This window comes from Daucus carota, chromosome 5 (genome assembly GCF_001625215.2).
Source record: "Daucus carota subsp. sativus chromosome 5, DH1 v3.0, whole genome shotgun sequence".
Lineage (NCBI taxonomy): Eukaryota > Viridiplantae > Streptophyta > Magnoliopsida > Apiales > Apiaceae > Daucus > Daucus carota.
The window spans coordinates 31,630,264-31,650,310 of NC_030385.2; the positions used below are offsets into that span (position 1 = coordinate 31,630,264).

At 30.9% G+C, this 20,047-nt stretch overlaps 1 long non-coding RNA gene across 1 annotated transcript; it reads left to right on the plus strand.

Moving 5' to 3' along the window:
- The first annotated feature begins 12,886 nt into the window (after positions 1–12,886).
- Positions 12,887–13,335, plus strand: LOC135152909 (uncharacterized). Its single transcript, XR_010292179.1, has 3 exons — positions 12,887–12,999; positions 13,081–13,135; positions 13,220–13,335. It is a non-coding gene; the product is annotated as an uncharacterized LOC135152909 (long non-coding RNA).
- Positions 13,336–20,047: the final 6,712 nt, after the last annotated feature.

Genomic DNA, 20,047 nt, shown 5'->3' on the forward strand with positions numbered 1-20,047 from the left:
AATGTGCTTGGTAACTTAATAATAATATTAATATAATATGCTCATAATTAATTAATATTGAATTATCTACTAACAATATGCAAAGACTTTTCATTATTGAATTATTTTCTTTTTTTAGAAAAAAAACAATATACAAAGACTATATACAAAACAAAATGATATTAATTACCAATTTGAATTATCTTTTGGAGTGGTCGCAACTTAACACATATTACTTTATATAAGAGTTGGGTTGCTTGAAGTTAAATTGTAGATTTTAGAGTATGAATTTGTAACATTGTAATTAGACAACAACAATGTTGTTATCAAGAATTTAATTTAAAAAAATTAAAATATAAAATATTAGCAATCACTCTCACCACCGTCCAGTCATCAATCTGGATTTATGAACATAGTATACAATAATTACGATAATCAATTAACATATCCATTATAACAGACTCAATATGACAATGTCTCCCGTTTTACTATATGTCTTGCAATTCTTGTATAATTATCTTACATTCCAATTAAAATAGAATTGTATGATTAATTTTTAAAGTGAAAAATGTATGATTATTAAGAAGGGGATTGGATATGTATGAGTTATTATCGTGCACACGAGATTGAGGTTGAACAAAAAAAAACTACAAAGAAGAAATGAATAAATAATTTCAATAAAATGTTCAAGCAACAATAGGAAAGATCTCGGTACCAACGATACTGAAAGATTATCAAACATACCGTAAAAAATATATTTATAGTACTAAAATCATGTGATTCATGTAACTGTACTATATATATATATATATATATACAATAAATCTTAGCGTACATACATATCCACTACTAATTCACTACCTGGTTTTTAGGGTAAAACGTGGACCCACTTTGTCACTTGTTTTCATCAACTGTTATCAATTTCCGTGTATTTCAACAAAATTTTTTTGTGACAAAACAGATTCTTATTTTTAACTTAGCCAAATTTTCACTTTCAACTTCATCCCCAAAAAAACCTCCTTTATATTTAAATTTTACAAAATATATACCGACCATAATATAATTATATTTTAGTATATAATATGTAATTTATATAATATTATATTATGCCTTTCATGATTAAATATCAAATTTATCTTGTATCATGTGTCAAAAATTATTTTTAAAATTTAATATTATTTGTCTGTATGTTTTTATTGTTAGCAAAATTCTGATAAATACATTACTTAAATAGTAAAAGAAAGAAAAATAACTAGTACACAATAAATTTATATAGCTCCTGGACTTTTTTTCATCGACAACTTTCACATAATTTTTAAATAAAATCTTAATATACATATATTAATAAAATTATATATATATTAATAAAAGTTATAATATTATATGTATAATTATTAATATTATATAATTTTTATTTAAAAACTATGGTCAGTAAATATTAAGCCATATTAAATATATAATTATATATATATTAAATATATAACCTCATATGATGATACATCCTCTATAATTTTTTAAATATATATATGATGGATCAAATGCGTATATACTAAAATTATAATTATATAAACTCATAATATAATTTTATATAAATTACATATTATATATTAAAATATAATTATATTATAGTCGGTAAATATTTTGTAAAATCAAAATTACATAAGAAAGTTTTTCTTGAAATTGAAGTTAAAGGTGAAAATTTGACTAAGTAATAAGAATTTGTTAAAACACACGTAAATCGATAACAAACAGAAGTGAGAGAGGGGGTCACATGTTACCCTAAAAAGCAGGTAGTGTATTAGTAGTGAATAAGGATGTACGCTAAGATTTATTCATATATATATAGGGGTTTATTCCACTACAAACCACACTCCCATACAAACCTAAAAACCACTATTTCCACTCCCATTTTTGCTATGAGCACTCCAATCTTTTTGTTTTTTATTTTTTTAATTCTCAGGGGGGCCCACTGCTGACATCATCTGCCACGTCAGCACTGGGTCAGCCCACTGCTGATGTGGCAGTGCCGCGTCGGCAGTGGGTGTGACCCAGTGCTGACGTGGCAGTGTCACGTCAGCAGTGGGGGACCCCCCCTGCGCTGACGTGGCGTGGTGACGTGGCGGGGTGGAAAGTGTAAGTTTGGGGAAGTTGATGGCAAAGCTGGGGGGGGTGATATTGTTAGTTTTTAAGAGTTTGGGGGGATATTTGTTTAGTTTTGAAATTGGTTTTTAGGTTTTTATGATAAAGTTGGTTTGTATTTGAACAAACCCCTATATATATATATATATATATATATATATATATATATATATATATATATATATATATATATATATATATATATATATATATATATATATATATATATATATATATATATATATATATATATATATATATATAGACCAACATTCCAAAGAGGTACTCCTTATATGGAGTTACATAGTGCGCCACTATAAATCATCAATTTTATTATAAATTCTGTTATAGAATACATATAAAACGTGATTCTAATATAGAATACTATAAAATGTATCTACTTTAAGTAATTTAACACTTAAAATTTGATTAAAAAAAGTATATTTTTGAAATTGATTCTACAACAGAATAATTCTGGATGATTATTATTCTGTTATAGAATCATGTTGAGATATTGCATAATTCTAGATGATCTTTGGAATAAAAAAATTGTATAACTTCGTTTTCGCTTTAATAATCAAAATTGGCAATTATATTTCATAAAATATATAATATAATATATATTATGTATATATTTATAATGGTGTGCTACGTAACTCCATACAAGAGGGTATGCTATGGAGTGCTACCCTATATATATATATATATATATATAGGGTCGAGTTCCAGGGAGACCTCACATCTTGAGAGACCCTAGAGACCCTCTAACAGCCGTTGATTACATCAGTAGAAAGTGTATACACTCAAGGGCACGCTGGTCAGAAACCGTGACAAAATACAGGGCTAAAAACAAAATACGAATTTTATACGAATTCTAAAAAGGGAAGATTCTGAATTGATTATACACCAGCGTCAATCATGCGATACTGTAATATTGGAAGGTTTGATTTCAGTTGACAACTACATTATTAGAACAAAACGAAAAAAAACTACAGACGCAGAAGAACTCTCCATAGAACCCTAGAAGAGACGACGACTGAAACAGGCATGGATGAAAAAAGGTTCGTTCTATAAGACAATATTCTGCATACTGTTCCTTTTCATGACGACTTGTTTATGGAACCCTAACTAGAATCGCTTATGTTACTTTTTCGTTTTTTCCAATGTACAGGCATGATCGATCGATTGTTAGATTTAGACCTTGTTTGCTTGCAGACGTTTTGTCCTCTCTGACCCAGGATCAGAAATCATGGATTTGCTCGACGGGTTTTGGTTTTGTACTAAGTTTTGAACTGAAGGAGTATCCCCTTGAGATATCCAGGTTCTTATTAATGGCATTTGAACCAAACCCCCCCTTGTTGAGGTTGGATGAAAGTACTTTTCCTGTAAACGAACAAGATGTTAGTGAGATTCTTGGTTTACCTATTGGTGAAACAGATGTTGATTTTGGTCTTTCAACCGATGCCATTAAAAGGTGGGCAATCTCTTATGGTCAGGTCGGAAATTGCTACAAGGTTACACCAGTTGACATTTGCAAAAAAATTGCTGCATGTGACACAGTCAATGAGCCATTTAAAATAAACTTCATATTGCTTCTGAGCAATGTATTTTTTGAGGGGTCATCCACTCCTTATATTAATACGCGAATGATTCAATTTAATGGTGATTTTGACAACTGCAAGAAATATAATTGGTGTAAGTATCTTATTCAGTGCTTACAGGAGCAATATGTTGTTTGGAATGAGAATAGGGAAAAAAGGTTCTTCAAAGGATCCCTCGTATTCCTGCTTGTGAGTAGTTTCTTGCAACTATTCCATTAAAAGTTCCCCTTCTTTATTAGTTAAAATATCATTAATTTTTTTAACAATGTCTTTGCAGTTTTTTTCATTTGAGAGAGTACTTTTGCATTCTAACAAGCTTCCAATGGTTCAGCCATCTTTTAGAAGATGGCCAAGTGAAACAGTCTCTGTGATTACATTAGATTGTTTTAAAATTCAAGGCATCTCTCAAACAACAAATGATGTTCCAACTGATGATAAGGTATGTAATAAATTTCGAATTCTTAAATTCTTTCGAAAACTTGTTAAGTTTTTAAATTTAATTTTTATTACACATTATTAGGTAAATCCTGCTGATGATATGGTTACGTCAATCATTCGCGGTGTTTGTAATGACATTAGGAAGGAATTTGATAATGATCTTGATGCAACACCTCAGGTGCTTTTAAATTCTTTTAAGGTTTTGTATTATTTTTTTTTTGAAATAGTGTTTGTTACCTGTATAATTTTTTTTTTTTGGTTGAATGAGGAATGTAGATTCTGATTTCAAATTTAAAAGAGGCACTGGATGATTACAACTCAAAACAAGAAAAATGCATGAGGAACTTACTTTACATTTACGAGCAGTACCCTGGTAGTGATTCTATTGATGTAATGAAGAATAAATTCGTTAAAATAAATGAGAAGGCTACATGTTTCCTTTATAAGAATTTAGTTCGTGGACTTTTGAATGAAACAAAAACATCATCTGGAGATCTTGAGCCATTCAATGGAAAATTCAAAAAGCAGCCCACGATTCTATGGGATATCGTGAATTCTGAACAACATGACGACAAGTAAGAAAAATTTGAAATGCAGTCAATTCTAGATAGCACAGGATTTTTATGTGGCCTCCTCATTTTTTCTTTCATCTGTTTCAGTATGGTTTTTTTCAAATGGAGGTCTGTGTTTGCTTGCAAGATTGATTTCATGTCCCTGAATTTTGGAGAGATGGTACTGTCGTCAGTAATAGATGTCTGGAGCTGTGTATTGAATTTGCTTGTCCCAACTGCGGATAATTCTTCAGCAAGGAGGCTTTTTTGTTTCACACAGAACACAGTGAGTTTTTTTTCCATAAAAAGTGAAAAACAGTCATAATGAACCTATTATACTTGTCATTTGGCTAATAGAAGATGACTTGAATTAATTTTAGATTGGTATCATAAATGCAACCAAACAAATACCATATGAGAGGATGAATCAGGTTTTCGTGGAAAACATAGAAGATACAATGAGGCTTTATGATGTCCGTCTTGAGGATCTAAGCATGGTACTGGGAACTCTGCCTTTAAATTTGCTTTTGTAATGCAATTTTAAATTCACTGACTAGTTGAAATTTGTTTCATGTAGATTTTCTTTCCAATGATTGCATCGAACCATCATTATGTTGTTGTGTATGATTTACGTTCGCCTAGCAGGGAAATTTTAGACAACAGAAGATCTGATAGAACATTACTTCAATTGTATGGTGATCAGATAGATGTCTTGGTAAACACTGAAACATTAATTCAAATTTTGTGAATCTATTTTAATACCACATTTAATTTTTTCATCTATTTGATGCTTCTATCTTTTTATATTCAGCATAAACACTTCACTATGTTTCTGAACAAGAAGAAAGCTTCGAAAAGTATTGATTACTTTTCCATAGTGCCTGAACGTTTAGAGATGGAGTGGCAGACTGTTTACAATGATGTTGATTGCGGTGTTTTCGTTATGCATCATATGGGGACGTATTTTGGTGGAGGTACTTCAAGTTGGGATGCTAAGATCAAAAAAGAAAGTGTATGTGTTGTGTTTTTTTTTTACCGAATTCGTTATTATGCATTTACCTTTTACTAATTGCTGGTATTTATAATAATTTGTTATGCACACAGTATGAACAAGTGATGCAGCTAAATGATCTAAGGCAGGACATGTTGCACACAATACTGACTTCGAACAACAATGAGAAGTCTCGGGAACTGCACGAACTCTGCGTTACTTTCCATGGAGGGAATTTTTGATGATAAAAATGGAATGTAGTACTATTATTTAAAACGCCTATTATCTAGCAGACCATTTCTTACTGTTAAGAATTAGACTCGCAAGATTTATTGCTTTAAGTTTTGATGTTTTCTGGATACTGATGTTTCTATTTTTAATAAATCTTTTCCATTGAATTCTAATTTAGTACAATTATTTTACAAACAAATAACGTTTTGGCAAATAGTTATAAGTTTATATCACGAATTCAGAAATAATATACTCACACATGTTTTTCGTTCATGAAAAAAAAAGCAATATGTTTTTCATTAAAAGATTAAATTGTCTCTTATATAGGAACATTTAATTTATTTGATACATGTCAAAGCAGTATCTTTCATCAGTTTAAAAGAAATCACTAAAACAGAACAAAAGTTTATGTTTGTATTCCTGCGAATAAATATTTTAATATATTAAATGTTGAAAACAAAATATAAGTAAAACATCTTTTTATTATATTAAACTCAGGAAATTCTTATAAGGAGCACACAGGAACACAAAAAAAAAAAGACGGCAAACCGGGAAATATGTCCATCAAAAACACTAAGAACAAAATACGCATGTTTTAAAATCCAGAAAGCTTCTAAATCTTCTTCGGTTTCTGCATAGATGCACGAAGAACATCTTCATCGGGAACCAATGATGGGTCTTTCATCTCGTCCATTATCATGCCAAAACAACAATTGTTTCGGCTCGAAATCATATTGTATGTGTACAGAATCCGAAGCCTCCTTATCTGAACCTTTTGAGTATACTACAAATGAAAATATGGAAAGACGTTAGCTTTCGATATGTCAAGCCGAATTATCTTTTAAACTAACAAGTCATTCAGAAGATTACACTCTCAGGTGCAAATTTCGCATCCCAATTCCGTGATCCTCCTCCAAAGTATGTCTCCATGTGACGCATTGCAAAAACACCACAGTCTATCCCATTTTCTTTTGTTTGCCACCTCATCTTAAGGCGCTGAGGCACAAGCTTCGATATATCACCAAACTTGTAATGATTCTGGGTTTGTAGATACTTCACAAAGTGTTTTTGCTGAGAATTTTGAAGACATGATTTCAGTGTGTGTCTGATTCTTGTAAAACAACATCTAAGAACACAAGAACAAAACAGTTTTAGGAAATTTTACCAGAACAATTAGTGGCTGACCATACAGATTCTTGATTGGTCGCTCCGAGGCTCTATTATCAAGGATGTCTATAGATGAATTCTTCAAGTTGTAACAGACAACATAGTAATGATTTACATGGTGAACTGGGAAGAAAACCTGTCAATTATACAACAATGATTTTTTTATCTTTCATAATAGAAGACAAAATTTGATAATGATAAAGACATGAAATATTACCAAATCATAATCATGTATTTTGGTCTTGTATGTTGCAAAAATATGATCCATGTTCTCTGCAAATGTTGTGAATTTTTTTTTTGTATGGATTCGTCTGTGAACCCATTCAGCGTTCCAACCTGAACATGTTTTTCTAGTTAAATTTTTACATGTTGATGAAATATAAATAAAAGAACCCGAAGGGAAAAGCGTAAACATACAGTTGTCTCTGTGTAACAGAATAGTCGTCTTGGAGACGTTGGAGATCTTAGTTCTTCATAATAATTCAAATAGCAGCACCATACATCCAACGCTGAAGTCATTTTTATCTCACCTTCTTTCATTGACTGGAAGTCAATTTTATAACACATGATGTTCTGCCACTTGAACAAGACTCGACTGCATGGATAAAATAATAATAAATATCAACTCATACTTGGAACCTTTTAATGAATAACACTAAGAACACTTACTTTGGGTACTGTTCATTTTTGTGAAGCCATTCCCAAAGTTCTGTTTCTTCTTTGCTGAAATTCTTTCCATTTATATTTGTTATTCGGTCTATGTATGGTGATCTAAAGATATTAGCAATCTTTCTGTCTCTTTCTGGTTTCTGCATTGCAAGGCCAGGAACTCTACTCGAATCTGGATTTGGCTCTTGATTTTTGAACTCTTCTCCTAAGTCAAAGGTTGGGATTGTTGCATCCAAATTAACTTTAAAAAAGCGCCCATCACCTGGTGTCTTTAGATCGTTTGACAAACATTTCTCTTGTATACTTAGGAACTTTGATTGTGATTCCATACTCCTGAAGAGTTCTGACTTGTTTTCTTCGACCATGTCGTTCGTGGTAACCAAATTATCAGGACACACAGACTTCTTTGTAGTAAAATTGATGAGACCATCACCAGCATCAACCTTTTCATTCGATGAACCAGTATTTTCACGTCTCATACTCACATAGTTGAGAACTGAATTATTGAACAGAGTTTTATAGTTCTGTATATTCAGCTCCTTCTCAACAAACTCGTTTGCTTTGACTATTAGATCAACAAATCTTTTCTGCAGCCCATCAACAAGATTATTGTTACTGAACAATTCTTTAGAAGACAAGAGATACATTATACACTTCCTTTGAATATTCTCGTATCCAACAATTGAATCTTCCAGTTCACTGAGGACATACTCAGGCACCTAGAAAAAAGAAACTTTACATAGTTATTCCCTGACCCTTTTACAAATGTATGATATTGTTATATTCGATTTTATCTTGTGCTTGAATTTTACCTTTTTCCCAAGAATTTTTTGTTCTCCTATTGATTGAACAAAGTTTCCTGTCAGAGTAACGCCAGCATCTTTCTGTATAAATATTACACAAAAAATTAATATCACATTGTGTCATCATGTAAAAATAAATAAATTATAACAGTGTGTGATTACCTCGTAATGTGCTTCACTAAGTTTTCCATCAGTTAATATTTCAAACTGGTTTAAATCTTTTCCAGCCTGTGATACGTTTGGAACACTGTTAAAAGAACCATGTTCATCATTCCTATCACATTGTACCTCGTCGTCATCCGATGATGCTGCTGAAACAATGTTCCATGTGTTGTCCTATTCATAAAATTTAAACATTTTTTATATAATAACACATATTAATTCCTATAATATATTCAGATCAGTAAAACTGGTGTGCTAATAAAAACACCTCATAGCTGCTCTCATCATCCGAATGCTTGCTTCTCAGTGGTAACGCAACACGTCCATTGAAAAATGTCTTGAGGCTGCCTGTTGCGAGTTCTGAAATCTGTCTGTCAAGTATGAGGGAATCTGACCATCCTACAAAAGTTGGTTTTTTACGCCTGACTTGACGTTTCCCATTTACAACTCGATCAACATAGAGATACTGTAAAAAAATAACAAATTACACGAAGTTCACAGTTTTGAATAAAAAGGATAATTAATTATTTCAGAATCAGAATTTTTATCATTAAAAAAGATTGAAAAAGATCTATGAGAAAAACTTACAACAAGCATTGGGATAGACCCAGTGAAGTACTTGCTGTCTGGTTTTTCACTCCATGCCAGAATTGCATTTCTTAGGTTCTCAATCAAATAATCACACCAATTATAGCTGCTGCAATTATCTAGATTGCCGGAAAAACCTAGTATGTTTTGCTTAACATAAGGATTTGTTGGTCCTTCAATAAGAACATTATACATCAACACCAGAAAATTCAGCTTAAACAATCTATCAGCTTCATTGGAATTTTTTATTGCATCGCAGACCATGTTCGCTGTCACTTTCCATCCATCCTTTACAAGTTCCTTAAACTGATCTCTCCATCTGTCCTCAATATGTGTACTACGTATTATTTGTACGTTCACCACCGAGAGGTAACCCAAGTACTTCATTTACATCTTCTTGTGTTATTGGTATAGTAATGTTACCGAACACCAGAGATGTTAAATTCACATCAAAACAAGAAGCCAAATCATAACATAATGCTTGTGGATACTGGTTCATTCTGAATGAAAGCAAAGAAGCAAAACCTGTGTTCTTGACCCATTTTTTTGGATCGGAGAAAGAGACCTGACAGCATCAACAAGAACTTTAGGCTGATACCTTACTAGTAACCAGTGTTCAAAATCTTTTTTGTTCCTTTTCCTCGTTCTAACAGTGATCATTGCAGATTTTTTTATTTGGTGTTTAGGAACCTAGAGAACAATACCAAAAAAAATATATTTAAAATGTGAATCATATTCCTCAAAAACAAATAATTAATATATAGAAACTAGTACCTCAACAATTTTCCCCACTTCAACATATGTTTTTTCTTTCATCACGTATTCCTGAAACTGTTCACCAACCAATCCATCTTTACATAATTCTTTTTGGTTCGAATATACTGGAATCAACTGTTTTTCCAATGAAGTGGATTTCAGTTGTGCGACTTCTTCTAGAGGTGTTACGATCCTAACTCTCTTTTTCGAAGGTGTAACACTGCTATTGACGTTGACAGGAATAGAAGTTTCATTATTCGCATTATTCTCTGTGTTGTTTCTTGTACGTTTTAGAATTGAACCTAATGAAGCACAAAAATAAGGCTTTTATCAGACTTTTTTTTGATTTTGAACTGTGGAAGAATAGATGTTATATCCAAAAAAAAAAAGAGATGCAACCTGAGAGAGAAAGTTTGTTCCCTTTAGATGGTGTGAATGCTGGTACCCGATTAACATTGTTGACTATAGTTGATAGAACTTCACGAGTTGCCGGGTATGGAGTTCCTCTAAATACCGGTGTCCTATGTACATTTTCTTTGTCATCGTTCACCATCTTCAAAAACTGGAAAAAAAAAAAAGAAGAAGAAATTACAGTAAAAGCACGTATAATATATTCTGGAAAATAGTTTTGATGCGAGGTAAACAAATACGACCTAATCAGCGCCACCAAACAGAGTTTTGGCCAAGTATTAGAGAAAACGTATCTTTGATTGTCTGAACAACGATGAAGAAATGAGAATAATTTTTTTTTCAAAATATGAGTTACGGATGAAATCAATTAAGCGTTCTGAATATTACTAACAACCTTGATTAAAGGAGTGACATAAGGTTAGTTTGAATTTTTGTGTCATATTTATTATGCATGCATCCTTATTTATAGCATGTTCTATTTTTTAAAATTTAGAACGTACACCTTGTGTTTAATAGACAATATCTTTTTGATACATTTTATGTTTCAAAAAAAAATGGAGTATTCTAAGGGAAATCAGTTAAAATATTCTCTAATAACACCAGAACAACTATTAGAGGAAACATGTTATTAGCTTGTATGTAGAATAATATTATTTTTCTGATTGATAAAGTAATGGAAAGAGATGTATCCTTTTTTTGAACACTGTTTGGAACTCAAATAAATTTGAATTGTCTTAACACACATTTGTTCTCTGTATATAATGGGAAATTTTTATGTTATTTGTATGTGAAAAAAAATCAAGTTTTTTTGCTTTGTCTTTAATTTAAAAATCTTACTATTATGAGTTAGAACACTAATGAATATCGGTTACGTAACGTAAATTACCCAGAAATTTAATATTAAAAATTTTCGAAGCAATTATTTTTTTTCACAAAAACGTCACTATATGTATTTGAGGTATGATATAAGGAAATGATGGAGACATAAACGAGATTTAATAAAAAATATTTAATTTGAGAGAATTACTATTAAAAATTAATGAATATATTTAGTTATAGATTTTTATCATGGAATATGCTGTAAAAAGACTTCCTTGTGGATAGAACCTGACTTCTTGTGTGGTCGTTTTAATGTAATCGACTTATCAAAGAGTTCACAACACCAATCTAAAGAGATTCATATTACACGTCGAGTACAAGATCAAATTAAAAATGCAAAAGTCTACTGAAAATTAAATTAATCAAAAATTATTGATAAAGACAAATAATTAGTCATTTACCTTTTTTGAAAATATGGGACTATTTCTTAGAACTAACCAAAACAAATTTTTTTTTATTTACATAATATCTTAGATTTTTATAAAAAATGTTAGATCTTTATAATTTAACCATAATTTCTTTATTTATTTTTAAGAAAAATTCAAAATCCTAATAATTTTTCATATTATTGAGATTGAAATTATGTACTGTTAATGATTATACTATTATGTTGTATAGTATTTTTCATAATATTTCAAATTTTGGTAGAAAAACTAGTAATCTTCGTTATCATACCACAGTCTTGTAGTCTTTTTTCAATGCATTACAAACTTTTTTTTTATTAGGACTGTAATTCAGAAAGATGACATTAATACTCCTCGAAGGGGAAAAAAAAACCGAAATCAATGTTGTGTTCTACTTAGTTTTTTCAAACAAGTCGAATACATATGCAAATGTTTAATGAAAATTAAATCTTGAAAAAGGAAAAGTTTTAGTCAATTTTTATTTCCCTAAAACAAATCAAATCACAAATTTTTATTTTCATAATATCTTAGATCTTTATAATTTCCTATACTATTTTAATTACTTTTTAATAAATACTAAAAATCGTAATAATTTTACTCAAAAATTGAACTTAGGCATTGTTAACGATTATTTTTTTTTATGTTGTATAGTGTTTTCATAATATTAAAAAATTTTAGGAGTCATTCTAGTAATCTTCCTTACCATATACTCCCTCTGTTTTTTAATATATGACGTTTGACTTTTTGGCACACACTTTTAAGTGCTTTGACCGGATAGTTAAAAATATTATTTTTGAATTTTTCTTTTTCTGAATAAAAATATACAATCAAAATTTTAATTCACAAAAAAATCAATCAAAAATAATGATTTCTACTATCCGGTCAACCCACCTAAAGTTACGTGCCCAGGTCAAAAGTGTCATATAAAAAAAACAGAGGGAGTAACAGTCTTGTATTCTTTTTTACAATGCATTGCAAGAGTGATATTTATTAGACCTGTTGTTCAAACAGATGACATTCACACTCCTCATTTATTGCTGAATAATGGATACATCGGTACGGTTAATAGTGGAAAAAAAAAACGAATTCAGTTTTGTGTTCTACTTTATTTCTTACAAGTTGTGTTGTCTTTCTTAGAATCCCTAAAAGAACTTTACCAAACCTGACCAAAGCATAGTTGGGAGCAAAAAATGGCGAGGAACTTGCGTTCGTCCAAGGCTATTGATATAGGTATAATATCATCCCAATCTAATATTCTACTTAGATTAGGGTTTATTCTTTGTATATCTTACTAGTTTCGATCTGTTTCAGCTTGTCCATTTGACCCAGAGAAGCTTAATGATGATCAAGCTGAGCAATATTTAAGGTAACGAGCTTATAATGTTTACACCACCAATCCATTACTCTAACAAAAGTTCTCACATTCTTCAAATTTGTTCATTATTTATAGGCGTTTATGGATATTAATGGGGAAAGAGAAAGCAAAACACTGTCTGTATATAGATCCCCTTGTCATCAAAGATTACTATGACAACAGAAAGGGCAGGGATAAAGTGTTAAGTTGTATGCTAAAAAATAAGTTTTTTGAGAAGAGATACATTTTCTTCCCAATATGCTTGTGGTAAAGCTGAAATATTTATTCTAATTGACAATGATTATTTAGTACTCTGTATTTTATAAGAAATTCGTAAAATGTATGGATTTTCAGGAATCACTGGGTTTTAATGGTTTTTTGCAACCCGTGTAATGATTTTGAAGTAGAGATCGAAAAACCGGCTCTTATTCTCCTAGATTCACTAAAGGATTCTGTGAAAAAAGATGTTATAGAGTTCATCCATGGGTAATGCTTCATTATGATTTTTGTTGTTTTTTTATATATGGTTTTAATCAGTGTGTGATGTTTGTATCGTGTTTTGGTTTGTTACAATTTAGGATGTTGGTATCTCTTTACAAACTTGCAAATATAAACTTTTCTCCGACAACTGTGAAGAACATTCCTGTATTAATCCCAGAGGTATCTTAAATTAACAGATCAGGTCATTTTTATATTTAAAATGAGAAAGAAACTAACTGTACCAAAAAATGTTATGCAGGTTCCGAAACAAAATGATGCTAAAAGTTGTGGTTTCTTTGTGTTGTTTTATGCAACCATGTTCTTAAAGATGTGTCCACCAGTGTTCTGCACGAAAGAGCACTATCCTAGTTTTGTAAGACTTTTATGCATTTACTTTTGTTTTTTCCTATAGCATCGGTTTCCATAACTTATTCATGTTATTCTATTTTAGATGACAAAGAATTGGTTTTCTACCAAACAAATCAAGGATTTCCGCAAATCAATTCTCGGCATCTTTTCACACATATGTATGGTTTTGGTCTATAAGCAAAAATCATTCCTTTTTTCTGTTTGGAAACCTGTTTCACTGTTTTGATACACAGACTGTTTTTGTCTTGTTGTAGCCATGTTTGATTGCTCATCAACTGAAGACTATACCATCAAGAAATCCAAAGCAGATGTTGAAATAGACATGGTTATAGAGTCACTTCGTAGCAATTGTCAGTGTCTCATAATATTTTTTAATTTTAGTGATTCATTTTTCATTGTTAAATATTTCCTAATTGTTTATACTCCAGTATAAATATTTAACAATATCCTTTTTATGTAGCTTGTTCTGTTCATTACAATACTGAGGAAACAAGTAAAAAACGGAAGTTGGGGCAAAAAAGTAAAGATCTAGTCGTTGAGGTTTGTAATCAATTTTTGTATATGTGTAAAATGAAGTTACCTGTATTGTTTATATACTGACATCAATTAAAAAACAGAAACAGATTCCTGATGTTAAGAAGAAAAAGAAACTTTCAACCGAAGGTCCTGAGAAAGAAGAGATCGAGCTAGAAGCAGAGAAAAACGCAGATCAAGAACATAAGATCTTGATTAAGATAAGTCCTTCGCTGTTCACCAACTTGGTTAAGAATTTAACTGAATCTCAAAGAGAATGGGTGATTAGTACAGGTTTTGGATGTATTCTTGATTTCAATCTTACTAGTTATCCAAAATATCTAGGATACAGCCTTGTTAACAGTTTTGTTTCTAATGATTGTTCAATTGTATTGGACAAGAGGACAATAAAAATCACTGATAAAGATGTTCATCGTATTCTTGGTCTCCCACTCGGGACAATCCCTGTACCTTTTGTTAACAGCAAACAACTTTCTAAAGAATGGAGGAAGCAGTTTAAAAACACTGACAAAGCTTTCAGGGTTGGCGTGAAAGATGTATTGGATGCCATAAAGGATTCTACGAGGGTTGATGTGAATTTCAAGAAAAATTTCATCCTCGTTCTTATCTGTTTTTTAATCCAGCCATCATCAAACTCTTACATTAGGCAGAATTTCCTGGGTATTTGTTGTGATCTTGACAAGTGTTTTCAGTATAATTGGTGCCAGCTTGTTGTTAGCTACTTGAAAGAATCCTCAAAAGTTTGGCTACGGAACACAGAAACAAGGTTCTACACAGGGTCGTTGTCTTTCTTGCTGGTATGTTTGTTACCGTATTAATTTTAAACCATTTTATGTTTTTGAAAAAATTTTCGTTAAAAACTCTCTTACATGCAAAAAATTTCCACAGTATTTGTTTCTGGATACCTTCATTGGAAGAAGGGCTTTCCCAACAATTCCAAGCCCCAGATATGTTTCATGGAACTGCTACAATTTGGATGTTCTTGAGGAAATCATGATTCAAAAAAATTGCATACAAAATGGGGAGCTGAGTATTCCTGAGATTGACTATTCTGCACTGCAAGGCTGCCAGAGAAAGGTCTTAGAATAAATTATTATATAATGTTTTTGTATTGGTTAATAAACGTCTCTTTAATTTTTTTTACGTTATATTTAAACTCATCACGAAAACACTTTTTCTGAATCTCTGCAGTGCTTGACTGATCCCATCGAGCATGAAGATGATGACAGTAGCATCATACCAGAGGTGAAAAACGTTTGTTACCGCATGTACTCTCAAAATAATTTCAAGGACATATTTTTTTTTATATTTTTTTGCCTTATACTTATATGAATGTTATTTTTTTCAAACATCTGTCTTTATTTTCTATTTTTAAGAAGGACAAAGAAATTAATTCTTCTTCAAGGGAGCATTTGGGTGAACCAGAGATGGACAATATCACAAAGGTTTTTGTCCATAAACTATTATTGTCACAAATACGGTTATCATCTTTTTTTAGATGACTCCATTGCTCTAATTTTCAGGACCCAAGTGTCAAGGACACTGTTGAGAACAAGTGCGAAGCAAGTTCTGAAAGACATAATCATCAGGTTCCTACTAGATAATTCACTTATGTCCTTTCCGAAAAATTCTCAACACTGCCTTATTTCTGTACAATAAAAAATTCTCAACACTGCAATATTTCAACTTGTAGTATTGCTAAATAATCTTTAAAACACTATTAAAAGATAACATTGAATGTGATATAACTAAAAATGGTAAGTATAGGTAATCAATGTTTTATTTGGATTATTAATCAACTTTCAAATTTGATTTGTTTTATATACAGGGGAATCTAATTGTGTTGGAATCTCTGTTAGAGTCATACAAGAGACTTCAACAAACGTTCATGCTACAGATGTCATGTCTAAAGAATGAAATGATAGAAGACGAAAATGTTGAACGTATAAGGAGAGCTTTCATCAACATGAATGACACTGCAAATATGTCACTGTAATAGATCAGTTTTTCTCTTATCATCAAAATTTGGCGTGGAATGTGAAGGAGTGTATTGATGTTATTAATCTGGCCTATCGATATGAACAGGCATTATTTCTTTTGGTTTTTTATTAACCAAATCGAATTACAAGATGGTTCTGTGTTGCAGGGACGGCCAAAAATCAGATTGCCCCTTTTTGAAGTCATTTTACTCGTCAAATGTTGTTATTTTTAGTTTGTTTGTTCAAGAACAACACGCTGATGAATTTACTGAACACCCAGAAGAATATTTGTATAAGGAAAAAACGATATAATGTTGTTTTTTAACATTTTTGAATGTGTTTTTGTATTGGATATAAGTGATTTTTGAATCTTTGTATAATTGATTTTTGTTAGATGTTCTTCGAGGCTTTTATAGAGATAAAAAAAAACTGACTATTGGACTACCCCCAGGATTTGCCCACAACTTTCTCCACGCATTTAATACATGCATGTATTGGGTTGTTTTTTTTTTTTTAAAATGTTGCACTATTCATTTTAATTTTTTTACTAATTATAACTCATTTTTATCACAAATAATGAATACAAAAAGTCTATTTTTTTAAATTAGGAGTATCTTTGAAATAGATTTACATCAGAATACGTAAGAGAACACTAGAGTAAAATCAAACTGACAAGATTTTAAGACCATTCTGGGTTTTTTCCTATATAGAAGTTATTATGGCTACAATGCCTACAGCCTCTATTTTATTCTCTTATTTGAAATGTATCTTGTGATAGTCCATTATAATACTAAATACTTACCATATAATAAATAAAGAAGATCAAAAGTCAATTCTAAATTTATCTTTATAAACCCTCGGCTACAAACCCATTGAAGAGTTAACCCACTTTATAATTTCCAAACCTAACCCTTTTTATACCAATGGCCTCACAGTCACCGTCAAACCCCAATCAGATCATCGCCAATAAGAGTGTTTTGGAAGAAAAAATAAAAGACTTGGAGGAGGATAATGCCATTCTTCAAGAGAACATAAGGTTAATGGAAAATCAACTCGCGCACCACCAAACTGTGATTGATTTGCTGAAGAAGCATATTGAGGAACGAAGTGCCAGGGGAGTTTCCATTCAAGGTGAAGTCGAAAGCCGGAAAGCCTCCGATCTTATTCAGGCTGAACGCAAAGAAGATAAGAACTAGATAATATTAATTAATTTTCTTTACATGTCGATGTACTATGTAGTCCACGCCACCGCGGGGAAAAAAATGAAAAGTCAAGGTTTAACTTAAAGTAATTTTTCTTGATTTATTATTACACATTTTTTCAACGTTGTAAAATGTTTAAAATTAAAAACGATGTTTAAAATGACGTTTCTTAATATATTTTTTTACAATCATTATATGTGACACGGGAAAGGCATTATTAGAAAGAACATAAAAAAGAGAATTTAAACGAAGAACACCTAATGAAATCTATGCAAAAGGAACATGTATCGGGGATTAGATACGGGTTCCAACATGTGTTCTATTAGGTAGTTTGTAAAACAAAGTTTCCAGTGCGTGTGATGGAAATGAAACGTTAGGAAATATAAACCGAAGTAACATTGTAATTTTCTAAAATTTTATTTTTTTGACCGTGTTGAATTTGTTTAATTTGACATTCATTTTTAAAATGTATTAAATGGATTATATAAAAACATTTATTAAATTTTTGAAATGATTCTTATTGATGAATCACTTTAAGACGCAGTTCCATATATTGTTCACCAATATTGATCATATACGTTTGTTTTTTTTTTTATTATGACTGTAGTGACTGAAACGTTTACTTTTTTCCTTTCAAGTTTTTTCTGAATCTTATCTCCGTAACATTTTTGAGATTCTTTTTATTGTTTTCTATAGAACACTCTATAGAAAGATATGGAGATCTAAGCTATGCTCGCTATTTTCTCGTCCATTCATTTTTCTACAAATATAGAACCACCTGTCAGAGCAGTCATATAAATTTTTTGAAACAAAGTTTAACATAGAGATTAAGTCAAAAAATATGATTCTTCATGCAAGAAAATTATGTTAAAAATTATTAAAATGATTGTATTCCAGAAAAATATCTTAATTGTAATCGACAGTCGAACAAATAGGATAACATGTTATGTGAGATAAGAAAACTAAATATTAAAAAATAAATAGTCATTTTTTTAATTAAAACAGGTGGGTGCACTTAGTGAAGTAAAAAATCAAGAGTCAGTTTTGTTTAATGCGGTTATACATTGTTTGAAGACAGTTCCTGAATGTAATCCAATAGCCGGTTTATTTTTTGAAGTCTATAAAAGGCATCCGAGTAACGACAAAAACTCCCATTCAACTTTCCAAAAAACCAATCTAAAAAACATCCTCAAGCACTTCTCTCTCAAAAAAACAAAGATGGATTCAAACACACAGATGAACCTCTTACAACTTACTAATGAGAATGCTTCAATGGAGGTAAGAATCAAGATGCTTCAAGCGGAAAACAGTATTCTCGAACACAAGATTAAGCTGATGGAGATTCAGCAGACGCATGATGAAGCGGTGGTAACAGTTCTTAAGAATCATATTGAAGAACGAAGAGCCTTCAATCGTTTACTGAGGGATGATTCAAATTTTTCTCCATCGGAAATGGAGAGACATGAAAAGATTCGTGAAGAAATAATCAACGAACACGAAGCCAAGAAACGTGCAAAGATTTCACCGAACGTGGATGAACAAGAAAAGAAGTAAAATAATTTTTAGCATTAAAAATATGTTTATTTCGTTGTAATCCACTGTCTAACTATGAATAAAAGTTAATGTTTATTTTAATTTGTGTTTTAGTATAAATGGTGTTTTTTTATTAAAAATTTTTTGTTCTGTGGTATTTTTGCTTTACGACCATTTTTTCCGATTCAGAACATGAATGAAAGATGCACATTTCTTAATATTCTATTATTTAAATCAAGTTTTTTAGTTTTTTTATGTAAAATACGTGGTCAATAAAATAGTGAAACATAACAAGGAAACGTAACATCATACATTCAGTTTGAGGAACACAGCAAAGAACTCTTTTGGGAAAAGGAATTTTTTGATATCTCGGGGGTGTAATTCGAAGCAGTGTTCCATGGGAAGACCTGTAAGGATGTAATTAATAGAGTAGATGTTTTCTTACCAGAAGCATGCAAAACCTTGACACGGTTCTATGCATCATTTATTTTTATGGGTACTAGTAAAAAAATGTTATGCTCGGTTGTCATTATATCAAATCTTTAAATTTGTGGCGGTTATATAGGACAAAACATTTAATTCAAGTAAATGAGCATAATTTAAACAAGTCGTTTTAATACATTGTAAGTAACTCATAAAGAATTAATACAAAATATATTTTTTTAATGTTTAAAATATATTCTTGCTAATATCGAAATGAAACAAATAATGTTACACTTTTAAATTCAGAATTCCTCAAAGACGTGTCTAAAGTCGTGGGGTTGTCTAGTGAAGTCGTGTATGCATAACAAAAATCATCAAATAAATTAGAATAGTTCAAAAATTAG